The sequence below is a fragment of the Engystomops pustulosus genome, chromosome 7, assembly GCF_040894005.1.
Source record: "Engystomops pustulosus chromosome 7, aEngPut4.maternal, whole genome shotgun sequence".
In the NCBI taxonomy this organism is placed as follows: domain Eukaryota; kingdom Metazoa; phylum Chordata; class Amphibia; order Anura; family Leptodactylidae; genus Engystomops; species Engystomops pustulosus.
Window position 1 is genome coordinate 182,978,954 of NC_092417.1, and position 19,457 is coordinate 182,998,410.

Here is a 19,457-nt window from a genome sequence, read left to right on the forward strand (position 1 = left end):
CCTATGGGCTCTGACCCAGAGTCTTACCACAGATGACCTGCTGGTACAATGTATCAGTCTAGATACAGATGACCTGCTGGTACAATGTATCAGTCTAGATACAGATGACCTGCTGGTACAATGTATCAGTCTAGATACAGATGACCTGCTGTTACAATGTATCAGTCTAGATACAGATGACCTGCTGGTACAATGTATCAGTCTAGATACAGATGACCTGCTGGTACAATGTATCAGTCTAGATACAGATGACCTGCTGGTACAATGTATCAGTCTAGATACAGATGACCTGCTGTTACAATGTATCAGTCTAGATACAGATGACCTGCTGGTACAATGTATCAGTCTAGATACAGATGACCTGCTGTTACAATGTATAAGTCTAGATACAGATGACCTGCTGTTACAATGTATCAGTCTAGATACAGATGACCTGCTGTTACAATGTATCAGTCTAGATACAGATGACCTGCTGTTACAATGTATCAGTCTAGATACAGATGGAACGTATGGCACAATGTATCAGTCTAGATACAGATGGAACCTATGGCACAATGTATCAGTCTAGATACAGATGACCTGCTGGTACAATGTATCAGTCTAGATACAGATGACCTGCTGTTACAATGTATCAGTCTAGATACAGATGACCTGCTGGTACAATGTATCAGTCTAGATACAGATGACCTGCTGGTACAATGTATCAGTCTAGATACAGATGACCTGCTGTTACAATGTATCAGTCTAGATACAGATGACCTGCTGGTACAATGTATCAGTCTAGATACAGATGACCTGCTGTTACAATGTATCAGTCTAGATACAGATGACCTGCTGTTACAATGTATCAGTCTAGATACAGATGACCTGCTGTTACAATGTATCAGTCTAGATACAGATGACCTGCTGTTACAATGTATCAGTCTAGATACAGATGACCTGCTGTTACAATGTATCAGTCTAGATACAGATGACCTGCTGTTACAATGTATCAGTCTAGATACAGATGACCTGCTGTTACAATGTATCAGTCTAGATACAGATGACCTGCTGTTACAATGTATCAGTCTAGATACAGATGACCTGCTGTTACAATGTATCAGTCTAGATACAGATGACCTGCTGTTACAATGTATCAGTCTAGATACAGATGGAACCTATGGCACAATGTATCAGTCTAGATACAGATGGAACCTATGGCACAATGTATCAGTCTAGATACAGATGGAACCTATGGCACAATGTATCAGTCTAGATACAGATGGAACCTATGGCACAATGTATCAGTCTAGATACAGATGGAACCTATGGCACAATGTATCAGTCTAGATACAGATGGAACCTATGGCACAATGTATCAGTCTAGATACAGATGGAACCTATGGCACAATGTATCAGTCTAGATACAGATGGAACCTATGGCACAATGTATCAGTCTAGATACAGATGGAACCTATGGCACAATGTATCAGACTGGAGTCATGTATAATCCATATGTCTCCTTGCATGTGATTGGTACATGTTGACGTCTGCGGCTTTAACCCTTTGTGTGTGGGGCCATCACCTTAATGAGCATAGAAGAAACCTTTAGTCCACTCACTATCACCTCGTATACAGATCTGGTGCCATGTGACTTCACACGAGGAAACATTATAAAGTAGTGCGCGGCCCCCTCCCCCGCTCGCTGTCAGGTTGGGGGGTGTTACCCGTTTTGTGTTTTTATTAAGGACCATAAGAAATGACTGAAGTGTCGCATCATACAAAACATTTTATACTCCCGAGCATCAAAGCAGAATATTAAAAACTCACAAGACGCGAGATTTACAGTAAAACCGCGCCATCATTGCATGAAATAAAACTAATGTCCTCCATTAGTGGCCCCCGCCTCCCGCCGCAGCCGCTTTATGACTTGATGCGATACAATATTCGCCACAAATGACTGAACGGCGAATGTCAAGAATCCTGACACTTCAGGAAGAATAAAAGCAAAGAGAGACAAACGCCGGCTGTCGGTGCTGGCAGCCATTTTATTATTGTGTGTAAAGTTAATGAAGACGTGCGACATTGTTACCGCAACCGCGCCGAGGACACGGCGAGAGGCGGACGAATTAACTCTGCCGCCGTAACAACGCAATAAACTGCTCAAAGTAAGAAACACGGCAATCATTCCCCAGCCACGGCGGCTGACAAAGAAGACGCCTCCCGCGGCCGGCGCTAATAAATAACATCAGCAAGTGGCGCCATTACTAATAGCGCAGAATACACACAGCAAAGACCGCAGCTTCACAACGTAGTGACCACCAGGTGGCGTGGTAATCACCCCCCAGTATCCCGAGTCTCGCTTCATCACCTCCTATCCGCTCCTGACGCTGCACTTTCCGAGATTTTCTGCTCCAGGGAGAACAATACATTAATGAGGAGCGGGTCAGAACGGTCACATCACCGGCTCCCACAGGGTCCAGAACCAGCCAGGAGGAACCAGAGAGCCCTGGAGGCTGACACCAGGTCCTGGGCCAGACATAATGGATCCGTGCGGAAGTGATAGACCCCCAGGACTCTCCGGACAGACCCCTGATCCCTCTGGATGAGCGCGGCCGCTGTCCCTGGGACCTGGGGGGGGAGTGAGAACAGAACGTTCAGAGTTGTGCTGACCCGCTGCCGCACACTGGCTGCCTTCTTAATGGAGCGCATGAGGCGGTCTCGGGGGGCGCCTCGCCGTGCAGGTTAATAAAGGTCACCCAGAAATAAACACTTTACAGGATTTTCCTGAATTCATTTCTCCGGAAAATCAAAGTATTATAAGAAGGTCTTTGTGCAATCACCGGCGCGCAGCTGAGCCGTGACTACAACGTGCTGCGAGCAGCGATTTCGCGGCCACATACTCCCCGTCACAAGGACCAGGTCTCCGCTCTTGTTGTCCCTTTGTTTTTTATGATACAGAGTGGGCTCAATGCCCAATAATGGCAGGATGAGGCGATGACAGGAGAGCGGCAGATGCGGCTAGGACCTTGTCTCCATTGGCTGCCATCTGCCCCGCAGCTTCATTAGGCTCACATGAAGGGGCTGGCGGCCGGACGGGGCGGGCGTCTTGTGAGGAACAGGTGCCATTGTTTATCCCAGAAGACTTGTACCAAAGATTGTACTCAGCAAACTTGAGGAATAGCATCTGCAGCAGTCACTCATAGAGCCGCGTGCCAGCCGCCAAGATGCCAACGCGCTGCCCCCGACATGTGACAGCAGAGCTGCTGTATATTGTATGTGCTCTGTATATAGTCCTATCATCCATGTAGTGTGTATATATACAGCTCCCTGCCCTCTGCTGCCTCCCATCACCAGCACAGATACTCACCCAGGAATATACACATCCCTATAGGCACCTATACATAGACTCTCCAGACCAGACTCCTCTATAGGCACCTATACATAGACTCTCCAGACCAGACACCCCTATAGGCACCTATACATAGACTCTCCAGACCAGACACCCCTATAGGCACCTATACATAGACTCTCCAGACCAGACACCCCTATAGGCACCTATACATAGACTCTCCAGACCAGACACCCCTATAGGCACCTATACATAGACTCTCCAGATCAGACACCCCTATAGGCACCTATACATAGACTCTCCAGACCAGACACCCCTATAGACACCTATACATAGACTCTCCAGATCAGACACCCCTATAGGCACCTATACATAGCCTCTCCAGACCAGACACCCCTATAGGCACCTATACATAGACTCTCCAGACCAGACACCTCAATAGGCACCTATACATAGACTCTCCAGACCAGGCATCTCAATAGGCACCTATACATAGACTGCTCAGACCAGACACCTCTATAGGCACCTATACATAGACTGCTCAGACCAGACACCCCTATAGACACCTATACATAGACTGCTCAGACCAGACACCTCTATAGGCACCTATACATAGACTCTCCAGACCAGGCATCTCTATAGGCACCTATACATAGACTGCTCAGACCAGACACCCCTATAGGCACCTATACATAGACTCTCCAGACCAGACACCTCTATAGGCACCTATACATAGACTCTCCAGACCAGACACCTCTATAGGCAACTATACATAGACTCTCCAGACCAGACACCTCTATAGGCACCTATACATAGACTCTCCAGACCAGACACCTCTATAGGCACCTATACATAGACTGCTCAGACCAGACACCCCTATAGACACCTATACATAGACTCTCCAGATCAGACACCTCTATAGGCACCTATACATAGACTCTCCAGATCAGACTCCTCTATAGGCACCTATACATAGACTGCTCAGACCAGACACCCCTATAGACACCTATACATAGACTGCTCAGACCAGACACCCCTATAGGCACCTATACATAGACTCTCCAGACCAGGCATCTCTATAGGCACCTATACATAGACTCTCCAGACCAGGCACCTCTATAGGCACCTATACATAGACTCTCCAGACCAGACACCCCTATAGGCACCTATACATAGACTGCTCAGACCAGACACCCCTATAGGCACCTATACATAGACTCTCCAGACCAGACACCTCTATAGGCACCTATACATAGACTGCTCAGACCAGACACCCATATAGGCACCTATACATAGACTCTCCAGACCAGGCATCTCTATAGGCACCTATACATAGACTCTCCAGACCAGACACCTCTATAGGCACCTATACATAGACTCTCCAGACCAGACACCTCTATAGGCAACTATACATAGACTGCTCAGACCAGACACCCCTATAGACACCTATACATAGACTCTCCAGATCAGACACCTCTATAGGCACCTATACATAGACTCTCCAGATCAGACACCTCTATAGGCACCTATACATAGACTCTCCAGACCAGACACCCCTATAGACACCTATACATAGACTCCCCAGACCAGACTCCTCTATAGGCACCTATACATAGACTCTCCAGACAAGACTCCTCTATAGGCACCTATACATAGACTCTCCAGACCAGGAACCCCTATAGTCACCCTATATATAGACTCCTCTATAGGCACCCTACACATAGGGTCAGATTTACTTACCCGGTCCTGTCGCGGTCCAGCGGTGCGTTCTCCGACGCTGATTCGTGTCTTCTGATGATTCACTAAGGTCGTGCACCCGATGTCCACCAGGTGTCGCTGCTGCGCTGAGGTTCGCCGGAGTTCACCAAGCCAGGCCGGATGCAGGTAAGTGCGTGTCAAGCGACACATTTTTTTTAAAAAAAATATGGCGGTTTTTCCGACGGCCACGCCCCCATTTCCATCGCGTGCATGCCAGCGCCGATGCGCCACAATCCGATCACGTGCGTCAAAAACCCGGGGTAATTCAGGGGAAAGCAGTAATATTCGGGAAACCCGTTGGAAAAACGCGATTCGGGCCTTAGTAAATGACCCCCATAGACTCTCCAGACCTTCAGGTCATGACATGCAGCCTTAGGGTGATGTCACAAATGGCGTTTTTGGGCCGTTTTTAGTTACTGCGTTTTCAGATCGTAAAAAACGCATCTGTTTTTTAAAAACACATGCGTTTTTCCGTTTTGATTACGCAAATTCGGAAAAACGGACAAAAACGCATGCGTTTTTTACAATCTGAAAACGCACTTACTAAAAATGGGCCAAAAACGCCATGTGTGACATCACCCTGAGAGATCAGTCCTTTCTTTAGAGGAATAAAGGACCTGTGATGATGTCATGACCTGCAGGTCCTGAACACATGGTACACAAGTGATTGATGAGGGAGTCTTTATTTAGATGGTATTTGATCAGGGGTCCGTGTTGGCTCTTATGTCTGTATGTCCTGGGTTTTTGGGCACAGTTGTCCCCCTGTCATGTATATGATCCTGGGAGGAGATGTGGGGCGCGCAGCTGATACTTTGTTGCCTCCGCGCTGGTGACTTCCTGCCATGTGGCTACGTAATAGGATCATTGTAACAATACGTCCCGAGACTTTATTACATCTGACAAACGCTAACAAGACGCCATTCAATGGTCTCGCTGTGACTCTCCGCAGAAGAGAGCGCTTTTCCTGCCTGGAAATGAATAAAGTGGGTTTTGTGGAGAAAAGGTGACTGTCATCTGCCGGAGGCGGCGCCCCCTCCCAGCCGCCCTCCAAATGCATAATCTTGTCAATTAAGTGTTATTGTTAAGATGTAGTACGGCGTGAGAATCACTTGTGTGTGTTTATGACTCCTGCAGGATCTATTAGCGGCTATTTTATTCAGATTGCTGCGGCGTAATCTGCATAAACTCAGCACATCGCTATCCCCACGTGTGCATTTGTTTGGATAAAGCCGAACAGCAAAACCTCAATGTCGGCAACTTCGGGGCCAGCGCGGAGACGTGGAAGTGTTCTCACTTTAATCAGGTAGCGAGCGCGATCACCCGACGAGCGGAGAGCTGACGATTATGCAAATGGCCCCAGCCAGTGGTCACCGACACATCAACAAGACAGAATTAGTCAATTACCCGGAAGCCTTCAGAAAAGTCTAGTGAAGACAGATGCTGCCGCCCTCCTCCCATTTATTGTGAAATATGGAGCAAATTAGCCCTTAATGATGGTGGTTTTTGGAACAAGCTCGCCGCTAGCAGAGCGCTCCATACTTTGTGGCGTGTTTTTCTTTGGAATCTCATAAGTCACTGAACTTTTTACTCTAAATAAGTGAAATCCATGACTTCCAAGTCTGGCCCAGGGCATGGCGGCTGCCTAGGGGTCTACTAGGGGATGCCCCCCGGATCTGCTTCTGCCTTGCTACATGTTCATCCTGGTCAACCTGTTTCATGAGCTGCTGGATAAGCGCAGTGGGCGGAGCTATACTGTCACCACACATGGCGGCACACTCCAGTTACTACGGAGCGTAATCCGTAGATCTATGTAGTCACAATGACTGGCGATAAGTGGATGACGGCACAACCAATAATATCCTCAAGAATGGGAAATCTATTTAATGGCACAAGGGTGACCGTCTCACGCATTACAGGCCCTTATAGGTAGCAAAGTTTCCTCCAGTGTGGGGGTCTCTCCGAGTCAGGGGGGCTTCTTCTCAGAGAACCAGAAGCCGCTGCTTTAAGTGCATCCAAGGCAGAGCGTGAGGATAAGCGGCGCTGCAGACTGAGCCCCATAGACGCAGCAATTATCCCCCCAACAATGTCCCTTTGTCCGGGCGCTGATGTTCGAGGGTCTCCAGCCAGGCCTTATCTGACTCAGGAAATGCCTGTTCTAGCTGACAGGTAGGAGATTAAATCTACAGCTGCAGAAACACAATCTCCGCTCTGTTGCATTGCAAACACTTCATTTGTTTATGTACGAGCGGCGCAGACGCCGAGACAAATGGGCCGGAGACAATTTATTGTATTATTTGTGCCACATAGAACAAGGCACAGAGCTGTCTGAGCGAATAGATGGAGGCTTGTTACTGGCCGCGCAGCGCTGCGCCCGACTCACAGCCGTCAGGGGCTTCCAGCCAAGATTCAGAACGAGCCGGAAAAAGAGGAAAGAATATAAAGTGCTATCAGTGGTAGCCGCGGTGTGAGGCTCAGCGAAACGCGTTACGCACGGTGTACAGATATCCCAGGCAGTGACGCACATAGTGCCTGAGAATATCCCGACACAAACTGGCGCTGACGCGTTTCATCTTCAATGCCGTTAACACTCAATGCGGTCAGACCAGGGCCAAGTACGAGGCTTCACCCACAGGGGGGCTCAACAAAGTGGGACCCCCCATCGCCTCCGAGACCCGATTTACACCCAAAATGGTCAGCCCCAGGAACTTGTCTGGTGCCCCATGAAGCCCCTCTGTCACCCCCTGCACTTGTGTGAAGCCCCTCTGTCACCCCCTGCACTTGTGTGAAGCCCCTCTGTCACCCCCTGCACTTGTGTGAAGCCCCTCTGTCACCCCCTGCACTTGTGTGAAGCCCCTCTGTCACCCACTGCACTTGTGTGAAGCCCCTGTCACCCCCTGCACTTGTGTGAAGCCCCTCTGTCACCCCCTGCACTTGTGTGAAGCCCCTGTCACCCCCTGCACTTGTGTGAAGCCCCTCTGTCACCCCCTGCACTTGTGTGAAGCCCCTGTCACCCCCTGCACTTGTGTGAAGCCCCTGTCACCCCCTGCACTTGTGTGAAGCCCCTCTGTCACCCCCTGCACTTGTGTGAAGCCCCTCTGTCACCCCCTGCACTTGTGTGAAGCCCCTCTGTCACCCCCTGCACTTGTGTGAAGCCCCTCTGTCACCCCCTGCACTTGTGTGAAGCCCCTGTCACCCCCTGCACTTGTGTGAAGCCCCTCTGTCACCCCCTGCACTTGTGTGAAGCCCCTCTGTCACCCCCTGCACTTGTGTGAAGCCCCTCTGTCACCCCCTGCACTTGTGTGAAGCCCCTCTGTCACCCCCTGCACTTGTGTGAAGCCCCTGTCACCCACTGCACTTGTGTGAAGCCCCTGTCACCCCCTGCACTTGTGTGAAGCCCCTCTGTCACCCCCTGCACTTGTGTGAAGCCCCTCTGTCACCCCCTGCACTTGTGTGAAGCCCCTCTGTCACCCCCTGCACTTGTGTGAAGCCCCTGTCACCCCCTGCACTTGTGTGAAGCCCCTGTCACCCCCTGCACTTGTGTGAAGCCCCTCTGTCACCCCCTGCACTTGTGTGAAGCCCCTCTGTCACCCCCTGCACTTGTGTGAAGCCCCTCTGTCACCCCCTGCACTTGTGTGAAGCCCCTCTGTCACCCCCTGCACTTGTGTGAAGCCCCTCTGTCACCCCCTGCACTTGTGTGAAGCCCCTCTGTCACCCCCTGCACTTGTGTGAAGCCCCTCTGTCACCCCCTGCACTTGTGTGAAGCCCCTCTGTCACCCCCTGCACTTGTGTGAAGCCCCTCTGTCACCCCCTGCACTTGTGTGAAGCCTCTGTCACCCCCTGCACTTGTGTGAAGCCCCTCTGTCACCCCCTGCACTTGTGTGAAGCCCCTCTGTCACCCCCTGCACTTGTGTGAAGCCCCTGTCACCCCCTGCACTTGTGTGAAGCCCCTCTGTCACCCCCTGCACTTGTGTGAAGCCCCTCTGTCACCCCCTGCACTTGTGTGAAGCCCCTGTCACCCCCTGCACTTGTGTGAAGCCCCTCTGTCACCCCTGCACTTGTGTGAAGCCCCTCTGTCACCCCCTGCACTTGTGTGAAGCCCCTCTGTCACCCCCTGCACTTGTGTGAAGCCCCTCTGTCACCCCCTGCACTTGTGTGAAGCCCCTCTGTCACCCCCTGCACTTGTGTGAAGCCCCTCTGTCACCCCCTGCACTTGTGTGAAGCCCCTCTGTCACCCCCTGCACTTGTGTGAAGCCCCTCTGTCACCCCCTGCACTTGTGTGAAGCCCCTCTGTCACCCCCTGCACTTGTGTGAAGCCCCTCTGTCACCCCCTGCACTTGTGTGAAGCCCCTGTCACCCCCTGCACTTGTGTGAAGCCCCTCTGTCACCCCCTGCACTTGTGTGAAGCCCCTCTGTCACCCCCTGCACTTGTGTGAAGCCCCTCTGTCACCCCTGCACTTGTGTGAAGCCCCTGTCACCCCCTGCACTTGTGTGAAGCCCCTCTGTCACCCCCTGCACTTGTGTGAAGCCCCTGTCACCCCCTGCACTTGTGTGAAGCCCCTGTCACCCCCTGCACTTGTGTGAAGCCTCTGTCACCCCTGCACTTGTGTGAAGCCCCTCTGTCACCCCCTGCACTTGTGTGAAGCCCCTGTCACCCCCTGCACTTGTGTGAAGCCCCTGTCACCCCCTGCACTTGTGTGAAGCCCCTGTCACCCCCTGCACTTGTGTGAAGCCTCTGTCACCCCCTGCACTTGTGTGAAGCCCCTCTGTCACCCCCTGCACTTGTGTGAAGCCCCTCTGTCACCCCCTGCACTTGTGTGAAGCCCCTCTGTCACCCCCTGCACTTGTGTGCAGCCCCTCTGTCACCCCCTGCACTTGTGTGAAGCCCCTCTGTCACCCCCTGCACTTGTGTGAAGCCCCTGTCACCCCCTGCACTTGTGTGAAGCCCCTCTGTCACCCCCTGCACTTGTGTGAAGCCCCTGTCACCCCCTGCACTTGTGTGAAGCCCCTGTCACCCCCTGCACTTGTGTGAAGCCCCTCTGTCACCCCCTGCACTTGTGTGAAGCCCCTCTGTCACCCCCTGCACTTGTGTGAAGCCCCTGTCACCCCCTGCACTTGTGTGAAGCCCCTCTGTCACCCCCTGCACTTGTGTGAAGCCCCTCTGTCACCCCCTGCACTTGTGTGAAGCCCCTCTGTCACCCCCTGCACTTGTGTGAAGCCCCTCTGTCACCCCCTGCACTTGTGTGAAGCCCCTCTGTCACCCCCTGCACTTGTGTGAAGCCCCTCTGTCACCCCCTGCACTTGTGTGAAGCCCCTCTGTCACCCCCTGCACTTGTGTGAAGCCCCTGTCACCCCCTGCACTTGTGTGAAGCCCCTCTGTCACCCCCTGCACTTGTGTGAAGCCCCTGTCACCCCCTGCACTTGTGTGAAGCCCCTCTGTCACCCCCTGCACTTGTGTGAAGCCCCTCTGTCACCCCTGCACTTGTGTGAAGCCCCTCTGTCACCCCCTGCACTTGTGTGAAGCCCCTGTCACCCCCTGCACTTGTGTGAAGCCCCTCTGTCACCCCCTGCACTTGTGTGAAGCCCCTCTGTCACCCCCTGCACTTGTGTGAAGCCCCTGTCACCCCCTGCACTTGTGTGAAGCCCCTCTGTCACCCCCTGCACTTGTGTGAAGCCTCTGTCACCCCCTGCACTTGTGTGAAGCCCCTCTGTCACCCCCTGCACTTGTGTGAAGCCCCTCTGTCACCCCCTGCACTTGTGTGAAGTCCCTCTGTCACCCCCTGCACTTGTGTGAAGCCCCTCTGTCACCCCCTGCACTTGTGTGAAGCCCCTCTGTCACCCCCTGCACTTGTGTGAAGCCTCTGTCACCCCCTGCACTTGTGTGAAGCCCCTGTCACCCCCTGCACTTGTGTGAAGCCCCTCTGTCACCCCCTGCACTTGTGTGAAGCCCCTCTGTCACCCCCTGCACTTGTGTGAAGCCCCTCTGTCACCCCCTGCACTTGTGTGAAGCCCCTCTGTCACCCCCTGCACTTGTGTGAAGCCCCTCTGTCACCCCCTGCACTTGTGTGAAGCCCCTCTGTCACCCCCTGCACTTGTGTGAAGCCCCTCTGTCACCCCCTGCACTTGTGTGAAGCCCCTCTGTCACCCCCTGCACTTGTGTGAAGCCCCTCTGTCACCCCCTGCACTTGTGTGAAGCCTCTGTCACCCCCTGCACTTGTGTGAAGCCCCTCTGTCACCCCCTGCACTTGTGTGAAGCCCCTCTGTCACCCCCTGCACTTGTGTGAAGCCCCTCTGTCACCCCCTGCACTTGTGTGAAGCCCCTGTCACCCCCTGCACTTGTGTGAAGCCCCTGCCACCCCCTGCACTTGTGTGAAGCCCCTCTGTCACCCCCTGCACTTGTGTGAAGCCCCTGTCACCCCCTGCACTTGTGTGAAGCCCCTGTCACCCCCTGCACTTGTGTGAAGCCCCTGTCACCCCCTGCACTTGTGTGAAGCCCCTCTGTCACCCCCTGCACTTGTGTGAAGCCCCTCTGTCACCCCCTGCACTTGTGTGAAGCCCCTCTGTCACCCCCTGCACTTGTGTGAAGCCCCTGTCACCCCCTGCACTTGTGTGAAGCCCCTGTCACCCCCTGCACTTGTGTGAAGCCCCTCTGTCACCCCCTGCACTTGTGTGAAGCCCCTGTCACCCCCTGCACTTGTGTGAAGCCCCTGTCACCCCCTGCACTTGTGTGAAGCCCCTGTCACCCCCTGCACTTGTGTGAAGCCCCTGTCACCCCCTGCACTTGTGTGAAGCCCCTGTCACCCCCTGCACTTGTGTGAAGCCCCTCTGTCACCCCTGCACTTGTGTGAAGCCCCTCTGTCACCCCCTGCACTTGTGTGAAGCCCCTCTGTCACCCCCTGCACTTGTGTGAAGCCCCTCTGTCACCCCCTGCACTTGTGTGAAGCCCCTGTCACCCCCTGCACTTGTGTGAAGCCCCTCTGTCACCCCTGCACTTGTGTGAAGCCCCTCTGTCACCCCCTGCACTTGTGTGAAGCCCCTCTGTCACCCCCTGCACTTGTGTGAAGCCCCTGTCACCCCCTGCACTTGTGTGAAGCCCCTCTGTCACCCCCTATAGTCTATACCATGTGACGCTTCGCTTTCGCGTTGGGTCTGCTGATCGGATTAGACGTCTGCAGTTGATTAGTCGTTGTTCAGAGTTTCCCCTTCTTTTAGTTTTCTCAGGTTATAGGTAACAAATCCAACCCTGACCCAGGAGGTAAACAGTGGGCGAGACGCTTCCCGCTCCGCCGGCGCTCCATACATTGTGTTTGACATAAAATTAAAAAAAATCTTCAGTAAACTGGCTGAATCCGCAGGGAATCCCTCAAACGGCATTTGTAATGAGGAGAATCCATAACAGACATAAACAACCCCAGAAATATGTCTGGGGCCACATCATTATGTGCGATGTATACCCGAGATATCGCCACATCCATCTCCGTGCTCCCACCATGTTAAATTGATTCCACCACAGCATGGGGTGCGCGTAATAACCAAACCCTACTGCTGGGGAACACGCGGGACCATCAAACGCCCCCAGCACCTCCCAGTCCCACTCCTTAACCTTAATGGACTCGCGCACAAGTGGAGACAACGCACAACATCCGCATAAAGGAGCATCCGCGCCGGGGTATAATGTGCCAAATTATTCAGCGCTGACCCCACGCCGCATAACAGCTCAGCGTAACAGCTGCGAAGAAAGTGATGGGAAGTATCTCACACCCAGCGCTCCCGCGAAGAGGAAGACACAGCACTGCGGACCCCCAGAGACCCCCAGGTGCAGGACACCACACAAACATCCCTGCTCCAGCCGCTGCAGACCCCCAGAGACCCCCAGGTGCAGAACACCACACAAACATCCCTGCTCCAGCCGCTGCAGACCCCCAGAGACCCCCAGGTGCAGGACACCACACAAACATCCCCGCTCCAGCCACTGCAGACCCCCAGAGACCCCCAGGTGCAGGACACCACACAAACATCCCTGCTCCAGCCGCTGCAGACCCCCAGAGACCCCCAGGTGCAGGACACCACACAAACATCCCCGCTCCAGCCGCTGCAGACCCCCAGAGACCCCCAGGTGCAGGACACCACACAAACATCCCCGTTCCAGCCGCTGCAGACCCCCAGAGACCCCCAGGTGCAGGACACCACACAAACATCCCCGCTCCAGCCACTGCAGACCCCCAGAGACCCCCAGGTGCAGGACACCACACAAACATCCCCGCTCCAGCCACTGCAGACCCCCAGGTGCAGGACACCACACAAACATCCCCGCTCCAGCCGCTGCAGACCCCCAGAGACCCCCAGGTGCAGGACACCACACAAACATCCCCGCTCCAGCCGCTGCAGACCCCCAGAGACCCCCAGGTGCAGGACACCACACAAACATCCCCGCTCCAGCCACTGCAGACCCCCAGGTGCAGGACACCACACAAACATCCCCGCTCCAGCCGCTGCAGACCCCCAGAGACCCCCAGGTGCAGGACACCACACAAACATCCCTGCTCCAGCCGCTGCAGACCCCCAGAGACCCCCAGGTGCAGGACACCACACAAACATCCCTGCACCAGCCGCTGCAAACCCCCAGAGACCCCCTATAGGAGGAGGCCACAGAATATAGAAGACACTGGAGCCTATAGGAGGAGGCCACAGAATATAGAAGACACTGGAGCCTATAGGAGGAGGCCACAGAATATAGAAGACACTGGAGCCTATACAAAATGAGGTGACAATTTCCGTGTCTGAGCTCAGGTCTATAAAGCGCAGGCTCTCCGCTGCTTTATCCTCTCTGCGCTCCTCGCTTTGGCACTTGCTTAGTGAACCCCCATTAAGTTCAGCGATTTCCATATCTGGGTGAGGATCATGTACCCAGCCGGCCTGCAAGAGGCAGCACAAGGGTTAATGGAGGAGTCCATGAAACTTAATAAGGCGCCTTACACAGGAGGAGCTGGTTGCATTGTTTCGGCTAATTTGGGAGATAATTTAGTGGATATTCTGGTCTTGGTGCGTTTGGCCCTCGCCGGCACAATTGCCTTCCAGCTGCCGGGCCTCATGAGAACAACAGAGCGGCAGTGTAGTCTGGAATAAGAGGCGATTGTCATGAAGGACTTTATTGCAGGCACATGAGTGTGTTAAGACTTCAGAACGCGCTCGAATGTCATGTGCACACCCAGTGACGGGCAAGAATAATTATGAAAAAACAAGAATTCAATGTCAATGCGGGAGCTGCAGACAAATGGCCATTCATTGTGTCCCTCTGGGAACGCTGGCGCTGCGCAGCCCCGGCACAGAACAAGCCCTTTCTTCTAGCCGTGGGCTGTGTGCTTAGCCCATGCCACGGAAGCCCTAGAAAAACAGCGGCCCCCTCTCACGCTGCTGCCTGGCCCGCACACACTAACAACTATTAAGACTCTTATTTTTCCAGCGTCCCCCTCCGTGTAGGTTGCAGCCAACGTAAAGTCAACGCAAAGACAAAACTGTTTTGCCGAGAGAAAGAATAATGAGAGACACACACGACCGCCGCACCGCCTGGCCGACCGCACGGGACCCCGCTCCGCAGCCAGGGGGCGCCCAGTGATGGAGGCTCAGGTGGTCACTGCCAATAATGGTGATGTCCTCCTCATAGGTCACCCAGCGCCATGAATTCTTCTCATCACTCTCCCCCGATACATTGTAGCCGGATACATTAGTGGAAGCAGAATAGTGACTGATCCTCTTCCTGTCCTCTCCAGCCCTGCTCCCCTGCTGTGTCCATATACATAACCTCTCCATGTTCTATCCTTCACAGCCTCCTCCTGTCTATCCTCGCACAGCTCCTGTCTATCCTCGCACAGCTCCTGTCTATCCTCGCACAGCTCCTGTCTATCCTCGCACAGCTCCTGTCTATCCTCGCACAGCTCCTGTCTATCCTCGCACAGCTCCTGTCTATCCTCGCACAGCTCCTGTCTATCCTCGCACAGCTCCTGTCTATCCTCGCACAGCTCGTGTCTATCCTCGCACAGCTCATGTCTATCCTCGCACAGCTCATGTCTATCCTCGCACAGCTCATGTCTATCCTCGCACAGCTCATGTCTATCCTCGCACAGCTCCTGTCTATCCTCGCACAGCTCGTGTCTATCCTCGCACAGCTCCTGTCTATCCTCGCACAGCTCCTGTCTATCCTCGCACAGCTCCTGTCTATCCTCGCACAGCTCGTGTCTATCCTCGCACAGCTCATGTCTATCCTCGCACAGCTCATGTCTATCCTCGCACAGCTCCTGTCTATCCTCGCACAGCTCCTGTCTATCCTCGCACAGCTCGTGTCTATCCTCGCACAGCTCATGTCTATCCTCGCACAGCTCATGTCTATCCTCGCACAGCTCCTGTCTATCCTCGCACAGCTCCTGTCTATCCTCGCACAGCTTATGTCTATGCTCGCACAGCTCAGGTCTATCCTCGCACAGCTCCTGTCTATCCTCGCACAGCTCATGTCTATCCTCGCACAGCTCATGTCTATCCTCGCACAGCTCCTGTCTATCCTCGCACAGCTCCTGTCTATCCTCGCACAGCTCCTGTCTATCCTCGCACAGCTCATGTCTATCCTCGCACAGCTCATGTCTATCCTCGCACAGCTCCTGTCTATCCTCGCACAGCTCATGTTTATCCTCGCACAGCTCATGTCTATCCTCGCACAGCTCCTGTCTATCCTCGCACAGCTCGTGTCTATCCTCGCACAGCTCATGTTTATCCTCGCACAGCTCATGTCTATCCTCGCACAGCTCCTGTCTATCCTCGCACAGCACCTGTTTATCCTCGCACAGCTCCTGTCTATCCTCGCACAGCTCCTGTCTATCCTCGCACAGCTCCTGTCTATCCTCGCACAGCTCATGTTTATCCTCGCACAGCTCATGTCTATCCTCGCACAGCTCCTGTCTATCCTCGCACAGCTCCTGTCTATCCTCGCACAGCTCCTGTCTATCCTCGCACAGCTCATGTCTATCCTCGCACAGCTCCTGTCTATCCTCGCACAGCTCATGTCTATCCTCGCACAGCTCATGTCTATCCTCGCACAGCACCTGTTTATCCACGCACAGCTCATGTCTATCCTCGCACAGCTCATGTCTATCCTCGCACAGCTCATGTCTATCCTCGCACAGCTCATGTCTATCCTCGCACAGCACCTGTTTATCCACGCACAGCTCGTGTCTATCCTCGCACAGCTCGTGTCTATCCTCGCACAGCTCGTGTCTATCCTCGCACAGCTCATGTCTATCCTCGCACAGCTCCTGTCTATCCTCGCACAGCTCATGTCTATCCTCGCACAACTCCTGTCTATCCTCGCACAGCTCATGTCTATCCTCGCACAGCTCATGTCTATCCTCGCACAGCTCATGTCTATCCTCGCACAGCTCCTGTCTATCCTCGCACAGCTCATGTCTATCCTCGCACAGCTCATGTCTATCCTCGCACAGCTCAGGTCTATCCTCGCACAGCTCATGTCTACCCTCGCACAGCTCATGTCTACCCTCGCACAGCTCAGGTCTATCCTCGCACAGCTCAGGTCCCGTGCTCCTCCTGTCTATCCTCGCACAGCTCATGTCTATCCTCGCACAGCTCCTGTCTATCCTCGCACAGCTCGTGTCTATCCTCGCACAGCTCCTGTCTATCCTCGCACAGCTCGTGTCTATCCTCGCACAGCTCATGTCTATCCTCGCACAGCTCCTGTCTATCCTCGCACAGCTCCTGTCTATCCTCGCACAGCTCCTGTCTATCCTCGCACAGCTCCTGTCTATCCTCGCACAGCTCCTGTCTATCCTCGCACAGCTCCTGTCTATCCTCGCACAGCTCCTGTCTATCCTCGCACAGCTCATGTCTATCCTCGCACAGCTCATGTCTATCCTCGCACAGCTCATGTCTATCCTCGCACAGCTCATGTCCCGTGCTCCTCCTGTCTATCCTCGCACAGCTCGTGTCTATCCTCGCACAGCTCGTGTCTATCCTCGCACAGCTCATGTCTATCCTCGCACAGCTCATGTCTATCCTCGCACAGCTCATGTCTATCCTTGCACAGCTCCTGTCTATCCTCGCACAGCTCCTGTCTATCCTCGCACAGCTCATGTCTATCCTCGCACAGCTCCTGTCTATCCTCGCACAGCTCCTGTCTATCCTCGCACAGCTCCTGTCTATCCTCGCACAGCTCCTGTCTATCCTCGCACAGCTCATGTCTATCCTCGCACAGCTCCTGTCTATCCTCGCACAGCTCCTGTCTATCCTCGCACAGCTCCTGTCTATCCTCGCACAGCTCCTGTCTATCCTCGCACAGCTCATGTCTATCCTCGCACAGCTCATGTCTATCCTCGCACAGCTCCTGTCTATCCTCGCACAGCTCCTGTCTATCCTCGCACAGCTCATGTCTATCCTCGCACAGCTCCTGTCTATCCTCGCACAGCTCCTGTCTATCCTCGCACAGCTCCTGTCTATCCTCGCACAGCTCAGGTCTATCCTCGCACAGCTCCTGTCTATCCTCGCACAGCTCAGGTCTATCCTCGCACAGCTCATGTCTATCCTTGCACAGCTCAGGTCTATCCTCGCGCAGCTCATGTCTATCCTCGCACAGCTCAGGTCTATCCTCGCACAGCTCATGTCTACCCTCGCACAGCTCAGGTCTATCCTCGCACAGCTCCTGTCTATCCTCGCACAGCTCCTGTCTATCCTCGCACAGCTCATGTCTATCCTCGCACAGCTCATGTCTATCCTCGCACAGCTCCTGTCTATCCTCGCACAGCTCCTGTCTATCCTCGCACAGCTCCTGTCTATCCTCGCACAGCTCATGTCTATCCTCGCACAGCTCATGTCTATCCTCGCACAGCTCATGTCTATCCTCGCACAGCTCATGTCTATCCTCGCACAGCTCAGGTCCCGTGCTCCTCCTGTCTATCCTCGCACAGCTCCTGTCTATCCTCGCACAGCTCATGTCTATCCTCGCACAGCTCATGTCTATCCTCGCACAGCTCCTGTCTATCCTCGCACAGCTCCTGTCTATCCTCGCACAGCTCCTGTCTATCCTCGCACAGCTCCTGTCTATCCTCGCACAGCTCCTGTCTATCCTCGCACAGCTCCTGTCTATCCTCGCACAGCTCATGTCTATCCTCGCACAGCTCCTGTCTATCCTCGCACAGCTCCTGTCTATCCTCGCACAGCTCATGTCTATCCTCGCACAGCTCCTGTCTATCCTCGCACAGCTCGTGTCTATCCTCGCACAGCTCCTGTCTATCCTCGCACAGCTCCTGTCTATCCTCGCACAGCTCATGTCTATCCTCGCACAGCTCCTGTCTATCCTCGCACAGCTCCTGTCTATCCTCGCACAGCTCCTGTCTATCCTCGCACAGCTCATGTCTATCCTCGCACAGCTCATGTCTATCCTCGCACAGCTCCTGTCTATCCTCGCACAGCTCGTGTCTATCCTCGCACAGCTCCTGTCTATCCTCGCACAGCTCCTGTCTATCCTCGCACAGCTCCTGTCTATCCTCGCACAGCTCCTGTCTATCCTCGCACAGCTCCTGTCTATCCTCGCACAGCTCATGTCTATCCTCGCACAGCTCATGTCTATCCTCGCACAGCTCATGTCTATCCTCGCACAGCTCATGTCTATCCTCGCACAGCTCATGTCTATCCTCGCACAGCTCATGTCTATCCTCGCACAGCTCATGTCTATCCTCGCACAGCTCATGTCTATCCTCGCACAGCTCCTGTCTATCCTCGCACAGCTCATGTCTATCCTCGCACAGCTCCTGTCTATCCTCGCACAGCTCATGTCTATCCTCGCACAGCTCATGTCTATCCTCGCACAGCTCATGTCTATCCTCGCACAGCACCTGTTTATCCACGCACAGCTCGTGTCTATCCTCGCACAGCTCATGTCCCGTGCTCCTCCTGTCTATCCTCGCACAGCTCATGTCTATCCTCGCACAGCTCATGTCTATCCTCGCACAGCTCCTGTTTATCCTCGCACAGCTCATGTCTATCCTCGCACAGCTCCTGTCTATCCTCGCACAGCTCCTGTCTATCCTCGCACAGCTCCTGTCTATCCTCGCACAGCTCCTGTCTATCCTCGCACAGCTCCTGTCTATCCTCGCACAGCTCCTGTCTATCCTCGCACAGCTCCTGTCTATCCTCGCACAGCTCCTGTCTATCCTCGCACAGCTCGTGTCTATCCTCGCACAGCTCATGTCTATCCTCGCACAGCTCCTGTCTATCCTCGCACAGCTCCTGTCTATCCTCGCACAGCTCCTGTCTATCCTCGCACCGCTCATGTCTATCCTCGCACAGCTCCTGTCTATCCTCGCACAGCTCA

At 53.9% G+C, this 19,457-nt stretch overlaps 1 protein-coding gene across 12 annotated transcripts in view; it reads right to left on the minus strand.

The window, feature by feature from the left end:
* SOX6 (SRY-box transcription factor 6) overlaps positions 1-19,457 on the minus strand; it is a 522,737-nt gene that overhangs the window by 138,812 nt on the left and 364,468 nt on the right. The gene's annotated exons all lie outside the window — the stretch shown is intronic.